The sequence below is a fragment of the Aquila chrysaetos genome, chromosome 5 (assembly GCF_900496995.4).
Source record: "Aquila chrysaetos chrysaetos chromosome 5, bAquChr1.4, whole genome shotgun sequence".
Classification (NCBI taxonomy): domain Eukaryota; kingdom Metazoa; phylum Chordata; class Aves; order Accipitriformes; family Accipitridae; genus Aquila; species Aquila chrysaetos.
Genome location: NC_044008.1, coordinates 45,905,785 through 45,927,748, shown reverse-complemented (window position 1 = coordinate 45,927,748; position 21,964 = coordinate 45,905,785). Strand labels below are relative to the sequence as shown.

General features: G+C 38.7%; 1 long non-coding RNA gene across 1 annotated transcript in view; it reads left to right on the top strand.

Moving 5' to 3' along the window:
* Window positions 1-21,964, top strand: part of LOC115341217 — a 135,669-nt gene that overhangs the window by 4,831 nt on the left and 108,874 nt on the right. The window contains exons 3-4 of the long non-coding RNA XR_005932349.1: window positions 350-408; window positions 15,499-15,560. This is a non-coding gene — a long non-coding RNA (uncharacterized LOC115341217). The remainder of the gene's footprint in view (window positions 1-349; window positions 409-15,498; window positions 15,561-21,964) is intronic.

Genomic DNA, 21,964 nt, shown 5'->3' with positions numbered 1-21,964 from the left:
TACAGCCCTCCCAAGACTGCGGCATGTCAGAATGTATATAGAAGCCAAGCTTTAGGTACCAAGAAAACTTCAAGGTGATAACTGGAGTATAGGTGGAAATGAGGTACCTTCAGTTAGAGAACAATTGGGAGAGGGTTTTCAACACTGCACTGCAGTTTTTAATCTATGTGTGAAACTCAAGGCAGAACTTAAGTGGGAGCTGAGTGTGTATCATCAGCTTTATCCATTGGACCTACTCATGTAAAAAAGCTGGGGTTTAGCCCTGTGTGACCACAAATGACTGCTGGGGATATTTTATACATCAGATACACGAGCCAAAGATCTCATCTTATGTTTATATCCATTTCAGAATCTGCAGAAACAAATGTGAAAAGCCCTTTCAGACACTGAAATCCTGTCCCTGTCAAGGTAAGAGGGGCATTTCATAACAACTTCATCACAGATCAAATCTTGTAATGCGATATTTAATTTTGACTTTGGATGTTTCTCTTATTACAAAAAGAAAATTAATTAAGCTACTTTATTGATAGTGTTGCCCTATGTTACAAATATTTATTAGCCAAATTAGTTTTTATTTATAATCCTGTAAATTCAGTGTAACTTCAGTGATGAGAAATTCACCCAGAAATGGAGAAACATAAATCAATTCGCAATCATTATCACCCTGATTCATTCCAACTCTATTAGAAGTTTATATGTTGTTTCTATTCCTCCCTCCTCCCTGTATCCCCCCCCAAATTAGTTTTGCTATTACCCAAACTGAGTTACACAGATCTGTTAACTTTGTAGAATGAAATCCCTAGACATGAGATCTGTAATAATGGTTATTGTTCTGTGGCTGTAAGGATGGCTATGGATTCTGCTCTGTTCAGCATGGGGAAAGAATATGCTTTATAATGCATGAGATACCAGCAAAAATTTTTCTTGAATTGCCTGAATAGTTTAACTGCCATATGTCATCGTGACAACAGACACATAGATCAGAAAGTATCTCTGAATTGTTATTTTGAGTACCGTTCTGTTAGTGATGATATTTTTATTCCTGCCATAGTTTAGCTAAATTATCCACTTCCTATAGGAAACAAATGATACATAAATTTTCAATATCACTTGTGCAGCATGGTTTGCTTAATCCAGTATTTTTTACTATGTGGATTTTGGCTTCAGCTGCCATAATTTGAGGGCTTTATGTGCAGTCAGTATGAACTAGGTGTGCATCCTGATATACCTGATGCTGTGTGTCAATCTGGGCATTCAGACTTTTATAACTGTAAGGACAAGTCTGCAGCATTTATATAAGGGATACTGCCTCATGAATGTCCCTTGTATTTCCTCTTAAACGTTTCCTATAACGTCTCTGTTGACTCACTGACCTTAAATGAAGCAAGTGAATACTGATACAAGGTAAGTAATAAATAAATATGCAAACATGCATAAAATGCGGCTGAAAACTAAAATGGCAAACAATAACAGCCAAGTCTCCCCTCATCCCATTGCCAAGATGTGCAATTTCGCTTTCCCTCAGTAGATGTCAGCAAAACTACAAACGTGACCAGTTTACTGCTTCGAGAGTGCTGTTTACAATTTTAGTTAGTTTTCCAATTTCAGTTTTGCAAAGGAATAGCCTATCTAAACCGGTGGAATCTATTGCCCTCTGAAACAGGATTAGAGACTGCTATTCAGCATCTTAGAATAATATTGTATTCTCAGTAATGCAGAAGTCATACAGAACTTAGTACAAGGGGCTTATTGCTACATTTTTAGAATTTTCTGAACATTTACCTCACATTTGCCCTCCAGGCAAACGTGAAGTAATATAAGATGTCTAATATTTTGCTTCTTTCTGTGAAGTAAATCAAAACCGTGGGAATGTTTTCATATAATTTGATTTACTCCTGTCTCCTACAATACATCTCCTACTCTGTTCAATTAACTCTCTGCCTGCTACAAGAAACGGGCACAATCATGTTCTGACTGAAAGCAATGGCAAGTGTTCTGTTGGCTCTGCTGGGAGTTGTCAGCCCCAGAGGATTTCACAACCACAGAGGAAGGATGTGGAAGGAAGTTTCTTACTAGAATTTTGTATGTGTGTGTGTATGGCAGGGAGAAAAAGGGTTGTTTATTTCTGTGTGTAAGGAGCATTCATTTTGCTGCATATTACAAAATAAACAGAAATATTTCAAAAACATCATGTACATGAAATGGGGACCAGAGAATAAACATTCCAGTGTTTATTTGGTTAGAAATGAAGACATTCCATTATCTTCTGATTCTCACAGGAGGGTCTTTTCCTTCATCTGATCTCCAGCAGGAATCTTCAGTTTTTTGTGATATATTGGGTACTTGTGAAGTGTGGCAGATTTGCACTTTTGGAAGTTAAGATCATACCCTCAGAAACAGGATCAGCCCAGAAAGCTGCAGTGAGCATCTCTCCACGTGCCTGTGACCATCTCATTGGTGAGAGCACCAAAATGAGCAGCACTAAGAATTAGAGGCCAGTTCAGCCACAGGCAGTGTTGGGGACATTTTGTGTGGTATTCGCTTGTCTGTAGGGAAATGGGCTGTGACCATTTTATCTTGGCTGCAGAGTGTGCCTACACATGCTGTAGCCAGCTAGAGCTGGCCAGCTCCAGAGCCAAATTCCTCTAACCAGAGATGCAGCCACCAAAAAAAAAAAAAAAATTGGAGGGGAATCGGGTGGAGTAATTTTAACTTCTACCTAAGGGAGATAAAGAGCTGTGCTCTGCAACCTGTGTTGGCTTATTGACAACAACACTGAGCAAGTACCACACTGCTGGCAACGTTGTACTTTGTTTTCCATGTCCTCCTCCGAATGTTTTCGTTTCCTGTGTCACAAGCAACATTACAATGTGTTGCCTTCAACCCATAGGTTGGGAGCCACCATGTCATAGTATTCCCTTTACGGTTTTGTTCCCCAAATTCTCTGTCCCTTTTGGTGTCCTCTCCTTCAGTGTCCTCTCCTGCCTCACTATCCTCTGTTCCTATGCTTATCAAGTGGTCTTTGATCCTTTTCTGCTTGTCAGTTGACACATTCTATATCAGTCCTTTTTTCAGCTGCACTTTTCTCATAACTCCGCAGGGGTGGGCTGGGAGATGCTCTCTGGCAGGCAAGCACTGCTAAAGGAATAATTACCCATTCTAGGGATGGGTTCCAAACACAGGGCAGCCAGTGGAGTTTGGGCCCCCCACATGGGCCCATTGATATCTGGGTCTCAGCCTGGGTAGATGAAGCAGACAAGGAGAAGCAGTTTGCCAAACTGAGCATGGGGTATGTGGCTCCAGGGTGATGAGGCAGCAGCAACGCGGAGCAAATTTTACTTAGAGGCATCTGTTAGCAGCCATTTGGGAGCTAAACCAAATGACCCCAGTGTAATCCTGCTCTGCTGCCTCCATTTTTCTGGGCTCCTTTCTTACTTGCATAGCCAGCATGAGGAAGCTGGTGGCTTTGGCTTTCTTTCTGACTCCTTCTTTGGCTCTCTTTGCTGAATGGATCTGTTTCTGCCTCTGTTGCTCAGCTGTTGAGCAAGTATGTTTCTTAGGTTTTGGCTTGCTCTGCAGGGTGTGAAGTACGGAACGCCAAATCTGCTGCTGCTTTGCAGACGCTAGATTTGGAGGGCAGTCTTTGCCCCTTCGCCTCAGACTGAAACTGGAAGGAAATGGAAGGATCATATCCAGTGTATGCCTGAACGTGTTGGGGAAAATGTCCTAGCCCTTTCTAGGGTTATGTGTATTGCTAATAATGTTCTGAATTTACATCTGAGCATATCGGAAGGTCATGAACTAAACACACATCTCTGAAGTTGGGCAAGAGTTGCCTCTGTATTACTGGAGTTGAAATCAAGGTGCAAAAATAATATGAGTTAGCCCAGAGTTTACGAGAAGACTCAAGCAATTTGGCAACAGAGTGACAGGAAATCTCCCCATCTTCAGGGTTGTGCATAATGACAGAGCCAGAAGTACTAAAAAAGCATAGTGCCGAATGCTGCGTTAGGTTTCATTGTCTTCATGTAGGTCTCCTAGGAAGCTTCTGAAAGCTGAACTTTTGCAATGAGATTGGGCATACAGCTATACTGCTGGGTAATTTAGGATGGTAAGTAGTTGGTCCTTATGTCACAGTAAGAGTGAAAATTGAACGTCCTCAACTTCATACATACTACAGTATGAAAGAAGAGATGTCTGAGTTAGTTTAACTTGGTGCTTGTGACAACTTTTTCAAGTCGTGATTACTGCACTGGTGGATTGGTTTAGTTGAAAAGGGAGGTGGTGGCAGGTCTGAGTTTTCCTTTAAATATGACTTCACTGGAAGAGCTGGCATAAGTTTTTATTAATATTAACAATATTGAGCATAACATCAAAGCAAAGTTTAACTATTATGCAGTTGCATAGCTAAATATGAGTCTTTCTGCATGTGCACTATTTCCTGACACTGATTTTCAGGCCTTATGTACATCAACAATAATGGACCAATCCAGCCAAAATTTGCTTCCACAGCTGCTGGCCTTAGGAAGTTCCCTGGGCCTCCTGTGTTCTGCAGCTGTGGAGGCTATTCCCTGCTCTGAATGAAAGAATCTCCCCTCTCCTGTGACTGCAAATGCTGAATGAGACATCCTGTAACACCCTGTTTAGAGGGGCAGAGCTGACAGCTGAAGGCCATCCTTGGCATTTTAGTCTTTGTAGATAATGACAGATGGTGCATAACCATGAGCAAGGAACTCCTTAGGTCCTAAAATAGGAGAAGAGATTTATGGGGAATTATTATAAAAGTTCATTGCCCAAAGGTCTTGGTGCTGGTTCTGCTCCAGAGAGAGTGAGGAGGAGCGATATTAAGCAGAGGTTTAAAGAAAAAATAATCTGGCATATTAGAGTATTGCAACATCTTAAGCGAGTGCAGAGAGCACATTTCTCCACATACACCAAAGAGTAAGCCCAGGAGAACTGCTGCATGAAATGTTTCTTACAGAACCACAAAAAACTTGCCTACTTTCAAGTTTTGCTCTGCGTTTAGATATAAAACTGTCTGTTGTAAGTTTCACTTAAATTCCTTAATTTGCACCTTTCAAACGACTTGAAGCCCATTTATGGTTTTGCAAATGAAACCTGATGGTTTCAAGTGAGTTTCAATTTGAGCTTTTAACATTCTCATTCAAACCTGAAACTCAAAGTGAAATTCAGGGGGTGCAAAAACACGTATGTGGAAAAATCAAAGGAAAAATTCACAAGAACCTGTGCAAACCAAACTTGCAAAATTTCCTACAGCTCAGGCCCTGTCTGTTTATGCAGATTATCTTAGTCTCCTCCTCTTTGCCATGTGGCTGTGGAGGCTAGGGGCCCTGATGGTGGTAGCTGTCAGGAGCAGTACTGCCAAAGAACTGCGATGTCTTTCCATGGCCAACTACTGTCCTTATGGGGACAGCAATTCATCCAAATGTAAATTTGTCTTCAGATTTCATACATGCATCAGTAAGGCAAGAACAGTTTAAGCTCTGTTGATAATGTGTAACTGAAGCTGAAGAAACAAGGTTTGAAGCTTATTTGGAGCAGGGAAAAGTTTTAGTAACTGAGCTGCAACAAATGGGTAATTACAAAGAGAACTAGGTGGTGGGGGTGGGAAACCAGATGAATTATGAGGTTTTATCTAATTTCCATCCCTGCAGCACTTTTGGTTGGAAAACAGAAACTAAGTGTGCCTCGTTATTGCGTGAAATAAATAAAACAAAACCAGAATGCTGTGGTGGCTTCTTGATCTGTAAAGCATGCAAAGCTAAAACCACCACATGCAAAAACAATCACAAGAAGAGTGAGTGCAAGCTGAAGGGTTGGTGATACTCACTCTTTGCAATGCACGCAGCTCACAGTTCTCAGCACAGCTGACCTCTTGGGAACTGATAGGAAGTCCTGGCTCTGCTTGAGTCAATGGGAATTTTGCTGTGGACTTCAGGGAAGCTGGAACTTCACAGCATAACCCATGTTGTGCAATGTATTGTTCCTGGCTCTTAAAACCTTGCAAAATCTCATAGGTGGGCAAATATGCATTTGTAGTGCTCTGGGTCTTCTGTTTAGCAAGAATGGGAAATTAAAGGCAACCCATTTTTACTACAGCTAGCTAGGCTCCTGGTAGTGACATACTGTCTTACTCATGAAAATTAAATACATAAATGTAGAACTAACATGACTAAGTGGTCTCATGTTGCTCATTCCGCTTGTTTGTATGTGCTGTCCCCTGCCTTTGTGCTGTCCTCTTAAAACTGCTTCAGCGCGCACAAGCTTTGGCAATAGTTAGAGGAAGGGGTTCTGGTCTTGTTTGGTCTTTAGGCACTAAGGTCCACATCCTCACTCACATTCATGTTGTGGGCCTCAAGTAGTAGTTGTGGTAGTTAATATTCAGTCCTGTTACTAAGATAAAGTACTTTCTGTTAAGTAAACCGGCACCTCTGATTGTAACATTAGCAACAGAGAAATGCCATGTTCAGCAAGTGAATAGAGATTAATTTTTGGTCCTTGTTCTTGGATATCCTTAGAGATGTGCCATATGCCTAAGGAAGATATAAGAATGTTTTTGTCTTAAGAATATCTTTTTGTCAGCTTTGAACGTGGAGTCCTATAAGGCTGCCCATATCATTACAAAAGTGTTTGTCCTGTTCACTCCATTTGTTGAGTTCTTCCTGCTAAGTCAGCCAAAACTTTATTTTCACTGTATGTGAAAGATCTGACTGGTTTCAGTAGTTTATGTTTGGGGGCAGGGCAAATTCAATTCATTGACCACTCAAAAGCTGTGCATTCGTAACTGAAATGGCTGGGGTTCCTTGTGTCTCCTTCTGTTGTCTCTTATCTCTGCAAGGCTTAGGGACAAGGACGAGATTTAGAGTCCTTTGGAGAACTTAAAAATGGAAAAGCTACATACTGTATCTTTTTCATTTAAGTAAGCCTGCCTAAATAAATGTACAGAAGAAATGGCAAAAAGCTGGCAATAAAACAGTGTGAAGCCTGAGGTATGTATTTCTTGTGTAGCACGTTGGTAGGGGTCCCAAAGCAGGTCCCTATATCCTTTTATACGCCAAAGCTGTAGACGAGTGGGAACTTAGGACTGAAATAGCACCATTAGTAGCTTCCAGTAATCTGTTCCTGTGGTGGGAAAGGCATTGCTAAGGAAACAACAACACTTATTTTAATGAGAGTTTGAAAATCACTTCAGCAAATCACAGTATTCATAAGGTGACATGCCAGGGTGAATTGACCTTATAAGGTCCACTTCAGGAAATATCATGGTATTATTTCCCAATATTTTGAACCTGGCCTTTTCCTATAGAAGCTCCAAAAAGTTTAACATCTGTAGAGGAAGCAGCTGGGATCTTAGAGGTAGAGACAGCTTGCTACACCAGTCAATAGATATCCAAATTAAGATGCCACATCAAGAACTTTTCCTTTCAGGAAAAACAAAACAAAATAAAATGTGAGGTTTATTTCTGTGGTGGCTCATCCGGAGAAACCCTCTAATGATTGTATTGTGTTCATAAGTATGACACAAAATCAGCAGGGTGTAGCTAGTGGTGTAGGATTTGGAACATTAATTTAAGGCAGAAAAATAAGCAGGAAGAGAACTGATTGCCAAGGGTGTGTGAGAATCAGTTTGGGTAGGATTTGCTTTGTCAGTGTTGTAACCAGCCTGCGAGTGCTCCTTCTGAAGTCTGCAAATTGCGCACATAATATAGCTGCCCACACGCTACGTGTTTAACGCCAGCTGTGGTTGGTGTTTTGTTTTGTTTTGTTTTTTTTAAAGTATAGATGAATAAGGGAAATTATATTTAAGCTTGTTTAAGTTGGGCATGTGACACACCAAAAAAATTGCCAGCTTATTTTCCCAGCCTTGCTTTCTGCAAGAGCCCAAATAGCTTCAGTTGCCTCAGAAATCCACAGTGATTACAATGTATTTACTTATTATTATCTATGCAGACACAAAATGACCTCGGCAAAGAAGAAGCCAAAACAATTCCTTGATTTTGGGAGAAAAATTATTCAGCCCCCATCTCTCTTCCACCCACAGCCTCCTTCTGGGGGCTGTGACTTTGTCTTATGCTTCACCAGGAAACATATTTTTGGCTGAGTTTGAACTCTCTAGAGTGTGTTGGATCATACAGGTATACTGTCAAATGCAGTTTGTATTGGACGGGAGGTGCTTCACTTGAGTACATCAAAGTGCTAAGGTTTCCTGTAAAATTGATCTTCATGGTTTTCCATACATGACTAGTTATTTATGTTTTGTTATTACACAATTTCAAATAATGTAAAAGTTAAAGGGAAGAAACACTTTCTGTGCTCTCTAAGAGGGATGTGGGACCAAGTGCACTTCAGCAGAGCACTGAGTAAATTGTTGAGAAGCGTGATAAAGTAAGATTGTACAGTCTTCTGGAATTTTGTGTGGGTCGATGAATAGAGTAGGGAAGTATGTTCCATTAATTTCTAAGGGATATTTCCTATGTATTGATGAAGGGGCCTGAGTTCTGTTCAACACCATGGATGATATAACTGGAGATCATTAAATGAATTAGCTGTCTTAGGTGTTCCACCCAGTCATGTTCTACAGCGAAAATCACGGCGTCAGACCAGATATTCATTCAATGAAATACCAGCAGTGGCCTTTTCTTATAAGGTCAGGTATAGACCCTCTAAACTTTTGGAAATTGGCAGTTTAAGAATATCTTGTGCTGGGTTATTGTGTTTAATAGACATGGGCATATTTATCTTTCATGAACTGATCAAATCCCTTTCATAAAGCATCTTACTTTTGACTTTCGCATATCCTATGGCAACAAATTCTTTTGTTTCTTTTACATCATTTTACATGGTAGTCCTACTTTATTCTTTTATTGTGAAAAATAATGACTAGTCATTCCCTGTTGAATCATATTTCCTTCAAGTTATCTCTTTTCAACTAAAATGTTATTTTATTTTGTTTCCCACTGTGTAGAAGCTTTTTCATATCTGTCGTCTCTTTCTAGTAAAGATCTCAGTCAAACAAATGATCTAGAATTAGAAAGTATCGAAAAATCTCTATGTCATACACTCTGTCCTCAATTCGTTGGTAGAAAAGCAATGAGAAAGAGAAATTATTTAAAAATATTCTTCAAGACTAGATACAATTCAGGATCTGAATCTGTGTGCCACTCCATACTCCCTCCTGTAGTGGATATAATGTGCTTTCAAGGCTTGAGAGCAAGTGTTAAAGACAAAATATAATTAAAGGTGGAGATTTAAAAAAAAAAAAAAAAAAGTGAGATGTGCTTGCCAAAGTTAGATCATAGCCCATTAAACAGGTATTTAAAACAACAGCTTGTCTAGAAAAAGTATATCTGTTCTAGATGTTTTGCAGCAAAGCATTTGCTAGAGAGCAACAGGGGACTCCTAGTGTTAGACTGTAGGATGTGAGGATTTGTACAGGCACTGGGGGTAAGGAACTGCTTGAAGGAGAGAGGAGAGTGGGTTCTGTTGAAAGGGGAAGTACTGGGCAGGAAGGAAGGTTACAAATGAAGTTCCTTTGTGATCAGTCAGGGGACTGGATATGTTTTATACTTTTATTAATGACTTTGGCATAACAAGACATAGAATGTTGAGGAAATTTGATGATGATATACAGTTGGGACCCATTGCTAATGCAGAAAGGGCAAGAATATCTTACAGGAAGAAATGGATGTCCTCTAGGTTTGGAGTAATAGGAACAGGCTGAAAGTAATGGAATGAAGTGCAAGGTCATGCACTTTGGGATCACTGACAATTTCTGATATAAATTGGAAGCTCATTGTTTGGAAATAATGGAGGAACGGACAGACCTGGGTATATTAGGTGATCACAGGATAGCTAGTAGCCAGCAATATGTTCCAGGTACAAAAGGGCAAATGGAATTTGAGATTGACCAAGTCTTCCCAGTTGAAATAAGGAAGTATTTGTGCCTGACAAGGCATGATAAAGCTGTATCTGAATACCATGTACAACTCCAATTTTCCATGTTGAAAAAAGGGGAACTCAAGCCACAACAAATCCACAGAAGAGTTACCAGGATCATGGGAATGATAAGCTTATCTGCAAGAAGAAACAAAATTGGCAATCGTTTATTTAGCCTAGCAAAATGAAATCTGAGATATGACTTATAAATATATCCATGGGAGAAAATGCCAGAAAAGCAGTGCTATTTAAAAGACAACAATTAAACACAAACAAATCGATATAAACTGGCCTTGAGGAAATTTGAGTTGCAGTTTAGATTTCTAACTAACAGAAGAGCCAGGTTCTGGAAAAAGCATGGTGGGACGTAATGAGAAGAACTAACTAGTTTTATTACGGAGCTGTATCAGTTTATTAGAGGAATAGTACAGTATGCTTTTCTGTGGATGAAGCTAATGGCATGACCCAAAAGTCTTATGGAGGAGCTTTATAATTTCTTGCTTAATCATAAGTTACTCCCCTTTGGTTAGCACTTGGATGGCAACATTTTAAGGAGTGTGTAGAAATTACGTGAAATTTTATTTTTGATTCAGTGGTTAAACTTGAGAATTGGTAATGCCTTAAGATATTTTCACTGTAGTAGATCAAACCTTGATGCTGTAGAGAAAAATACCCTTTCTAAGAGGCCACAAAATGTAACAAATCCTTATGGTTTTGGAAGTGAAGGCATTAAAGCTGCACTAAAGGTCATCTGTCATTACCCCTCTTGAAAGACTAGCAAATCAGTGTGCAGAGCTAGAAGCTGCTCCACAGTGTCAATATTTATTCCAAATTTCATGGATTTCCAGATTTTTACATGCTTTGTTATAATTTATTTTTTATAACATTCATTTTTCACCAATTAATAGTACAAATGGCTTACTTATTCCACTTAATGCATTTAGATGGACCAGGCCTTTTTACTTCCCAATAAAGAAAATATTTGACATTCCCAGTTTAACTTGTGTTTATAACTTGCTCAAAAATACGTTTGCTAAAGTCCCTTCTTATCTGTTTCCATCTCAGAGCACCCAAGGAAGGACGATATCATGAAACCAGAATAATTTTCTTCTTATTAAAAGGACTCTCTTAATTTATACACAGACAGTCTTGTTGATAAAATTGGCAACATATTCGTGGTCTAATCAGAATGACGTGGTATTCAAAGAAGAATATTTCATAAGTATTTCCCATTCATAACAATAGAATGCAGCAGTGCATGAAAATAAATATGCTGTGTGGAAATTTATATAGACGTCAATCAGAGTTTTATGTTCTCTGGTCAAGATAAGTTGTACTTTTGAAATCCTCTAAAAGCTGCTGTAATACTTCTGTTTCAGAAGAAAAACAATTGTCCTTCTGGCAGGATTAAGTCCATGACAGCTTTTCTCCTTATTTTTTTTTCCTTTTGATGTGCATGTCACCATAGGTTCATATATGTAAGATTTTTAAAGCCCAGCAATGCCAAAACTCCTCCTCTTCTTTTAGCCAGATGTTTCATTTTAGAAACATCTTTTTCAATGAAAGTAAAGTAGATTCAAACTTTTGAAAAGTGGATTAACATAAAATAAATATCCCAGAATACTTGCAATTGAAAGTTAAGTTCTTCTGACTGAAACAAAAAATGACACCAAAGGGGCTTTTAAATGATGATTCACGTGCTAATTGGCTAAAATTCTTTTTTTCATATGCTAACGTTTGCGCAGCTGTGTTTGTAATATATCCTGAAAAATTTAAGATGCATTACTTAAGATATGTTTCTATGCTCCTTGTGGTTTTAGGAGAACTTCTCTTGAAAGAAGGGCTTTTGTTCAGGGAACTTGCTATGCTCATTACTCACAGGAAGGATGGTGATGTTTTTCTCAATGTTATGTCTCAAAAAAAAAAAATTGTAGAACCCACAATCTCAAAGTTTGCATATTGGTTTGACACAATAATGGTTTTCCATGTGAAGTTTTTGTTTTGTATGACTTCTGTAGTTGGGACAATTACTGAACTGTGAAAAACTCTTCATATATATACCAGTGCACTGTACTCCAGAGAAACATGAGTAACACTGTTGATCAGATCTTCCACATTAAATACAGAAATACCGTTCTTTTATGTATGCATTCCTCATCCATATACAATGCAGGTTAATGCATTCTGACATTTCCACACAGCTCTCCTCTATCATCCTAATCTGGCTGCATGTTTCACAAATAATCTGACGTGTGCAGCTATCTTGAAGTTTTTAGTATATAGGTCAGGTAACATTTCCTTGCTGAATGGTTAAATAAAGTGACTGTTTTCTTAAGGTCATCTAAATAAGAAAATAAGAAATGCCTTACTGGATCAGAGGAGCTCTGTGGCTCCAACCATTGGAACAGGAGACACTATAGGGAGTGCACATGAGCCTTACCACTTGCTGTGGTCCGTTCTCCTTAGACTCCCTAGCATCTGCAGTTGTTATATAGGGATATCAGTGTGTACAGCCCACCAATAATCATTGTATATTATCCACTTATGGACCTATTGTCTGTGAATTTGTATAATCCCTTTCTGAACCTGCTGGTACACTCTGTCCTTGCCACCTCCTCTGGCAGCAAGGTCAGGAAGTGTACTGCCTGCTGTGTAAAGTACCTTATCTGTTTTGGTTTAGGTGTTAATTCAGTGCCTCCTAATAGCACCCAAATTGCAGGATTTTTGTAAATAAAATTTCTACATTCATTTTTCACATTTCCTTCATTGTTTTGGGAATTCTGATTGTATTCCCCTTTGATCTTCTCTCCAGATTGATAAATCCTAGGCTTTTTGCTCTCCCCTTGTAAGTCAACTGCTGCAAACCATTGATCACTTTAGCTGCTCTCTTTACATATTCTCTACTTCTACTATTTCTTTTCAAGATGCAAAGACCAGAACCCATGTAATTTCTAATGCTGAGTGAACATCTGACATTGCTGATTTCCCTAAGGCTATATTTCATCCTCTGTTGGCCTTAATAATGTCTTACCTTTGGTGCTTAAAGGTAATGGTAGATTCACTGAATTTCAGTTCTCTAGAAAATGGGCATTGCAGTAGAAGGATTAAAAGTAAGTAGCATAGCTGTTGACAAAATAAACCCAGAGAGCTAAATACACAGTTGTTTAGGCTTCCCTGAAGGAGTCAAGTTTGACTGACTGAACCTGACGAAATAGGTGAGTGGAATGTATACATGTGAAAATAGAATAAGAGTTTGATAAAGCTGGCTATATCTTTAAAACTTATTTTAAAATTAATGTAAGCTGATTGTATCTTAATGAGAAAGCTGTAGCCATCTGTATGAAACATGGAAATAACTAGATTATTTTGAATGGTTTGACAAAGCAGTTGCAGACTAGCTCATAAAAATCCTTTTCTAGTGCCATAGTCCTATGATGGGAAAAGGCCATAAAGAATTTAGCAGTTTTGAATGTGACCTCATCATTAACTGTGGCTTCTTTATTGATGGTTTAGAACAAAGCATGGACGTAGTGCTGTTAGGGCTGTTGCACCCCACAGTTTATAACTATGTGGAGTAATCAGCCCTTCCCTCTACTGACTTCACATGCAATTTAAAAAAAGTGAAAACAATCCCATCTTCTTCTCTTGATTGGTACTGAAGGCTGCGATTATGAACTTCCTGAATGGAAATTTCCTTCTGAGCTAAGAAGCTGACTCTGCTCTTAAGTCCAATAAAACTATTTTAATCCAAAAGCTCTAAATCTAAGCCCTAGGGTTCTGGAAGAGTTACCTTACTAAGCTCAAAAGATATCTCTACTTAAGTCTTGAGTCTTTCCTTTTTTTTTTTTTCTGTCTCATTTTTGGTCTTTTCAAATATTGTTGCTAAACTGCTCTCCCTTTCCTAAGCTTCAGCTTCTCTTTCTCTCCCACTCTCTCACTCTCTCTCTCATCAGACCCAAACTCCTGATGTCTACAGATTATAACAGTTCATGTTTTTCCACTTTCCCTCATTTTCTCATGTTTACTTGCTTCCTTCTTTCCCCAGCTTTTTCTCCTGACACAGGTGGTGTTCTCTCTTATTTTGGAATGGTCTTACAAAACAATGTAATATAGCTTTATCTTCAGTTTGGCAGCTGCTGCTGTACTTCACATGCTTAAAGACAGGTGGGTACAAAAATTAGTTACTGTGAGGTACAAATGAAAGGGAAACCACAGTTCACAAGGTATGCTGTGTTAACTGCCTTTGTCAGTGCTCTGGTTCTGCTGTAAGACGAACTTCATGGTGCAGTTACAGGTAGAGGAGAGAAGGCCAAGTTAACTCATACCTGTGACAGTGGTGTGTAAGAGCATACACAGAAGTTACCATGGAATGACAGACATTTGAGGTTTCTATATCACTACAGATATAACTTAGCTTTCAGGTAACCTCCTGGTAGTCTGTGAGGAATGCAAATAACTTTCTGTTTGACTGACATCATAATCCACCTCTGGTTGCCAAACTGATAGCTGCAATGTAGAGAGTGCCTCACCGGGTGAGTGCTGAAGCATCTGCCCATGGCTAGCATGGGGTCATCATCCTAGAAGGAGCTTTGAGGCTAGAAGGAAGCAGAGCCACTGTGGCTGTGTAGCAGGGGCCATGGACAAAGCAAGCTTACTGTTTCCACTGGAAGGGAGAAAGAAACCTAGCTGTGATTTTTGGTTTTGCTTAAAAAAAAGAAAAAGTAGTCTTGGGCATACATAGGAAGTAGTAGTGACAGAATGGAAAAGGCTACCTATAGCTTTGACTTGTTTCCTTTCATCATTTTAAAGACGGTGCAAAGTTTGGTCTACAGCTGTGCCTTCCACCGACGAAGCCATGTGGGCAGCTTCACTGCCCCGTCTCCTTTAAGTTTCAGGTATCATCTCCTCTGCTGATGTATGCTTCATTGACTTGTTTGTCTTCTAAGCTTCATGTAAACTTACTGTATTTCTCTAACCAAGCCTGGAAAGCGGAAAAGAAATGAACATATTCTGCCTCTATAGAGAAAGAATGAAGGGAGATAAACAAGGAAAATAAATAACAAATCAGGAACAAATATGTAGTTACTTTTTTATCCCTATTTTCCTGTTCATTCCTTGGAGTGTAGGAATAACTCATTTCTCATTTCCACCACTAATAAATACTGCTAGCACTTTAAAGTCAAGACCACATATCCCATAGTTCCCCAAGGCATTTCCCAGGAGTACAAAGAAAGAGCTCAGAGTTTTTGAGAGGGGCATGTCTCTAGGGAAATGTTTAGCAGAGGTAGGACTGTTTTCAGTCTTGTGTCTTTGTTCTGTGATAAGTGTAAGATAATGCCCTTCACTGAAGTTGATAAAATTGAGGTGAGCTGAGTTAATCCTTCAGAAATCTCTGCCACTTTTCCACCTCTCTTGCTCCGTAGCAATGTATGTGTTTCACTCCAAGTGACTGTTAATCTTTACTGCACTCCTGTCTTACAACGTGAGGCTGGAGGGACAACTCCTCATAGCAAGAGACTAATTTCTGATTCTGTGTTCTAGGTAGTGAAATACAGGACTACTCATATACCTACTGGTTGAAAAACTTGATACTCTGATAGTAGGTGAGTGCATAAAAACACATTTCTGCAATTCTTTGTCTGGGGGTAAGAGAGTGCTGTGCATCAGGTGGAAGTAACTTCTGCCTGATTTACTCGTGTGGGCTGTGTGATGCGACACAGAGTTATAATCTGCATAAGTACATAGATTATTAATGGTTATATACTTAGCTAGTTCTGTTCTGTTACTGCCAAAACGTTATTTATTTCAGTAACTCTATGTGGCGATGGGTTTCACAGGTTGTATGAAGAAATGCTTCCTTTTCTTGGTTGTAAACTTAACTAAATGAAACTGGGCTCTAAATGTGTGTATATAACTTTTGACCTTGCATTTTGAGAAGTGGAGCAGGTCCTCTTTTTTCTTCAGATCTCCACTTGATTAAAAAGTTTTCGTTGCCTAAGTTTTGCTAGTCACATCATGTATAGCAAAAATAAACACACCAGCTGATGAATGGAGGACAAGTTACAAGGCTAGGAGAGGGGGGGTTGTCACCTATATTTGCACAGAAAAATTAAGATTTATTCTTTCTTTGTTTCTGTATGCAGTATGTTTCTTGCAGCCAAGCTGAACTTCTGCATTTAAACACATAAGTTGTGTATAAGCTTCATTTTAAATACAAGGATAATCCCATCACTTACATTGAGTTCATTTGTAGAGACTTTGCTGAGTTGAAGTTTTAATTGCACACATTTTTTAAAATCCTGCAACACTTAAAAGAATGATCCAGGTATAGGATCTTTGCATTGACCTCCTAAGGTAACAGGAGCAGCATTTGAGAATATAATTTTACTTAACAGATTTGAAAATTAATTAAATTATAAATAACTATGAAATGTTTTCATCGACAGATGCCTAAGGACATTTCAAATTAGGGTATGCATCATTATTGTCCTTTTATACCTGAGGAAACTGACACATGTAGAGGTTAAGTGCTTGCAGGACTATTAGAACCAGGGAAGCTTATGAAAGCCTTGTTAGTTCATCCGCTGAATCCAGGCCAGAGCCTTAGCCATAGGCCCAGACTGCTTCAAAATTCTGGCTAAGTATACTTTCATATATTTCCATAATTCTCACTCCTCAATCCAATTAGATGTAAGAATTAGAGGCCCAGTCATATATGTCTTGAAGATTGTGAAAGTCTTGTTCTCAAGTTCACTGAGGGTAAGAGTGAGCCATCAGTTCCCAGAAGTTGCCTGTCATTTATTCTTTTCCTTGTTTCAGGTGTGTTCTATTTCCTAAGCCTTTTTCTATGGACCTATAAAAGAGAAATGATTCTCTATTTAACAGTTTGATTAGAGAAAGGTTAACCTGGGGGGTGGGGTGGGGTTAATTTATTCAGTACTGCCTCTTTTTAGTCAAAGTTGTTGATTCTTTGTGTGATTATCTGGAAGCATCACTATTTCTTCATTTATGGCTAGTTTACATATTTGGGGGGGGAACAGACTAGCACTGGAAGGAGAAATGTTTTTTTAAGAACACAGCTAATTTAACAAAAACAGGCTATTAATGGAAACAAAAATATTCAAATGTTTGTTGGACCTACATGTATTTGAATCATTCAGTTGAAAGGATTTGAAGGCCAGGCTTGTATTCCACTTAAGACACAGTAGTGACAGAAAATGATTGCACTTCATTTAGGTATTTCTTCAAGTTACATAAAGGCATAATATTTGCAACCCCTACTTAAATACCCAATGAAATTAATTTAATTGTAAGGAAGCTATTTGATATTGTTACGGCACTATATGTCTTCACATTTGACAAGTACCAGCATTTAACCTTTTAATTGAAAATTACTTTGGGGATCCTGCCAGAAACTGCAAACTGAAAACACTAACCCCCATTACTGAGTCATGTAATACAATAGGTACAAAGTCAGATGTCCTTGACTGGCACGCTCTGGGGCTGTGTGGGTGGGAAGTTCTGTGTCCTTCCAGAATGAACTTCCTTCTGCTACAAAGGCTGATTGTACAGTTCAAGGATTGTTTCATTATTTCTGTATACAGATACTTTTAAGAAGATAAATTGATTATTCCCCCTTACAAAAGTGCTTTTACTTGATATTGTTTAAGGCAGGAGCAGTGCTTCAAGGGGAAGAAAAGTTTTATTATTTTTTCAATGTCTGGATTTTTTGAATATGTGGATTTTTATATGGGGTGGGGGTGCGGAGGGAGGGGAGGGAGACAGGGAGAGGTATTCCCTTACATCTTCCAAAAGAATCGGAGTTGGAAGCTGCAATAAGGTATGGGATTAGTGAACATCTCCAGTAGTAATGGCTTTGCACAGCTCAGGTTATGCAGCCACAGCACTTCCTAAGAGAGGATGAGTGCAGCTCCAGACCATGCCACAAGGATTGTGTAAGGGTTTCATTTAGCTCTGTGAAAGATTCTTAGTTAAAAGCTGCTCAGTGTTGCTATTTTGTCTGTAACTGTGTTTTCAGAAGTACTTTCTAAACTGGGACTTAAATTGATGACAATCTTGACAGTTCCAATGTTGTTGTCTGGAGCTGGGTACCCAGAAGTTGAGATAAACAAGATGTGTTCTCAGACCCTCAGAGTGTCTTGGCTGTTCTGAACACTGCAGCTGTAGGAAAGTGGAAGTTAAGAGTCCACAAAGCAGGAATTTTTACTCTGCTAATGTAATTCATGGAGAGGTACCAGGATTACTCACTGCCAGTTAAAGGCTTTTCAGCATTGCTGGCAAAACTAGATTTCACTGCCTTGAGGAGTAGGGGGACAGGACCTGGGCTGTATCTCAGCTGGGAATGGGAAGTTAAAGTTGATCTGGGGAACAGAGACCTGATGAAACAGATTTGCTGTTCTCTGGTGCTTTGAAGATGGTGACTGCTGTTGCTCCTTTGAAGCTTCTTCCTGCCTTTGGTGGAAGTGAAAGGAGAAGGAACAAGGCTGGCTTTTTAAAGGTTTGCTGTAACAAAACAGGTCTCAGAGTTATAGCTGTTTTGCCTTCATTGCATTTAGTTGAAATGAGTGAATTGGTTCTAAATTTAATGACAGATGGAAAGAAGGATAGAGCATGTGATTGTTTAAGCTTCCTCCCGCTAGGAGACCAGTCTGAACTGGAGAAAAGTTAGTTTTAACTCAGTGTATCTAAAATTTAGATTGTGCAGCTTAAAAACCTGTGTTATTGTGAGGTCTTTTGAATAGAGGTCAATTTTATGAGACAGTATGCATGAGTGGTGAAAAAGCTTTTGTGTAAAAATGTGAGCCATGGTTTGGTCAAAGTAGAATGCATATAAACTGATCTCATGCAAATTCTCTTGAAAAAGCGTGCAGTGGTTATAAACCCTTTCCGGAAGGGAGGCTCAAGTCAACTGAAGAATTGTAGCTACATTGTTCTGCAGCCTGGTAGGGGAGCACACTGCAGCTTTAAGTGACTTGCATGGGTAACTCCTCTTTCCATGATTAAGTTTCATGGAGTCCCATAGCTGCTCAGTAGTTATCTATAAAGGTTGGAATTTTGGCTTCTAAATACATTCAAATGCAGTGTAGTATTTAACTGGAAATACAAAACATTAAAAAAAAAAAATCTTGTCAAGTAAGGAAGAATTCAGTCTGTCAATAAACTGAACGTGCATAAATACCCTCTGAATGGGAAGTAATAGGGGATATTGCTTAAAAGTAGTAGTTAAGCTGTGATTATAGGAATAGGAAGGAATACACAAAACTTGGCTCTATGAGTGTGTGCTGTGGAAATACCTGTGCCAAACTAAAGGAACATAGAGCCCCTGGAATTAGATCTGGAAATAAGCTGTAGTTAGTTACTGTTACTTGCATAGGCCTGGTTTGTGGATGTCATATGCAGATAAATTTTGTGAAAGGATCTACTTACATAAACATTTTGTCATGCAAGTAACTTTCGTTAATGCTGCGTCCTTCGTCAGATCACTCGTGAGGTAGCAGAATTAGGCCACAAGCTAGTGCCAGTCAGCTTCTCTTTTCAAATCTGGGTGTTTTAGTCTTGTGGCCAAAACGAAAATGCAGTGCTTCCCACCACCCTAGCTTTACTAACAATTTTGATTTTGTGAAAGGTCAGCACATGAATGTGTCTTGTAACATTACACATTGCCTTTACTCAAAAATTCACATGCACAAGGAAACTGACAAAACAGTTTATTTTGGAAAATTAGTAAATCCAAATGATGGATACCATGTGTCAAAATAATCCTTGGTGCACGTGCTTGCATTTTCACACAGACGTTTTTGAAAATTATACTGTGGAAACTAAATAGAGATATCAGTTTGCCAGGGAGCAGGCTTAAGCCACTTTTCTGTACAGACTGCAAGATGTGGTCTCTTTTACTAAACATGAAAGCAAAAGCAGTTCCATCTTTACTTTAGACCTTCGCTATTGTTCTCCAGAGGTGCCAGACAAGATCTAAAGGACCAATTAGTGGAGTTAGGCAGAGGAGGATTAAGGCTGAAATTTCAGAACTAAAGATGTAAGAATAGCTAAATGGTCTCATTTCACTGTAAAAACTTGGTGCTTAGTTGAAGCTGATTCAATTCTAGAGCCAGGGGAGAGAGACAGGCATCTCCGGGAGGAGTTTATTTGAGGTTCATCCTGTATATTCTAAAAGGGAAGAGGTGATGGAGGATGTTATAGTAAAGTTCTTGGCCTCTAAATGCTGACAAGTATAGCACTGTTTAAACAAGTGAATAGTTTTTCTTTTACCTGCTTGCTTTAAAACCTTAGGTAAGTCTCATGTGAAACAGTTAACTTTCACCTTGGTCAAATGTGAATGGAGAATGATTTTGGGGATGTTGACACTGTGCTGCCGTGTTTGATTACATTTCATTGATGCTTTAAGGACAGGCTTGCCTTTTTTTTTTTTTCTTTTTCCCCCAAGAGCCCAAATACAAAAGTACATGTAAGCTCTTTGCTGAACCTGTCCAGGGTGATACATAGGAAATCTTGAACTGGAAGAGTAATGCAGAGTTACTGCATTCCAGGACATTGAACTAACCAGCAAGGTCATTACCTGGGAATAGAAGGATATGGACTTGTTTTGGTTGCTTTCTTAGGTGTTTTGAATATAGTTAGTGGGACAGTTCTGCACATACATTAACAAGTATTTTGAAGTAGTAGCAGTCTGCTTCACCTGCACAATGTTCTACATGTGGGAATATAAATGGAAGAGAAGTTGAGGTCTCTTTGGTAAGAAGGCCCTAGCCTGCTTTTATTTTGATTCTGGTTAATGTTTGCTCAGTGAGCTGGAAATGGGAAATCCACCTTTGAAAGCATCATATGAGTATCATGCTGACAACCAGAATCTCTTCTGTGGAGACTTAAATTTGCCCAAACATTTTAAAAGTTTGGTAGAGTTGGGTTTTCAGTCCTCTTCCTAAAGTAGAAAGAGGCGTACTACTGTCAGTCTACACTGTTGCCATGAGAACAGGGCATTGCCTGATTTTCCTTCTTATATATGCCTTAAAAAAGATGCTGGGACTGTAAAATAAATTACTGTTTTGTAATTTAGCTTTAAGCAAAAGGAATTTTTCAACAGTGACAGTTCTGGAAATGCTTTAACTTTTAAATGCTGACACCAAATAATAAGTAAAACCTTGTGATTAATGTTTCCAGAAGGGACTATTAACATTATCCTACATCTGTTCGTGATATAATCTCCAAATGAAAAACACTCACTTAAAAAAAAAAAAAAAAAAAGAAAAAAAGGAAACTCTAAAGAAGTATATGTTTATGCAGCATTTCAGTGCAGACTTAACTCTAATGTGTGGACATCCTTGGTAAGACTTAACCAACTAATTTTTCATCTGATCATTATTTAGTCAAACCTCTATGGTACTCCTGAGGTTGCTTAAATTTCATTGACAACATGTCGTTTCATTTGCTGAAAAATGTGGTCATTTTAAATTACACTACATGAAAGAGCTTTTTATTACTTAGAGTAAAATTAGCCATCATATTTGATGAAAATACTTAATGGTAGATTAGGCATAAAGTTCTGTTAAACATCATTTCATAATTAGTTCTTGCTGATTTAAATATTTGAGATGGTATAGGAGGGTTGTTTTTTGTGACTAGGAGGAATTTGCAGGAGTCCCATCATCTTTTAGGAAACGTTTAGGAGTACCAAAGCAGAATTTGTAGAACATATGGCAGCAACTCATTCAGAAAATAATTATTCTGAAAACGATTACCTGTATTGGTTGGGAATAATTTGCCCATGTAAGACAAAACCCTAAATTGATGTATGTCACCAAGATAGCTGTATTAATTTCAGTCTGTATGTCTTGATCTCAAATTTATTTTACTTAATGAATAAAAGTGTATGGAATTCATGTGCTCTATGAAAATGTATGCTGAAAAATCATCCTTTTTTATGCAAGGTGGTGTTTTTGTTAGTATTAAACTACAGTTTGTACCATGC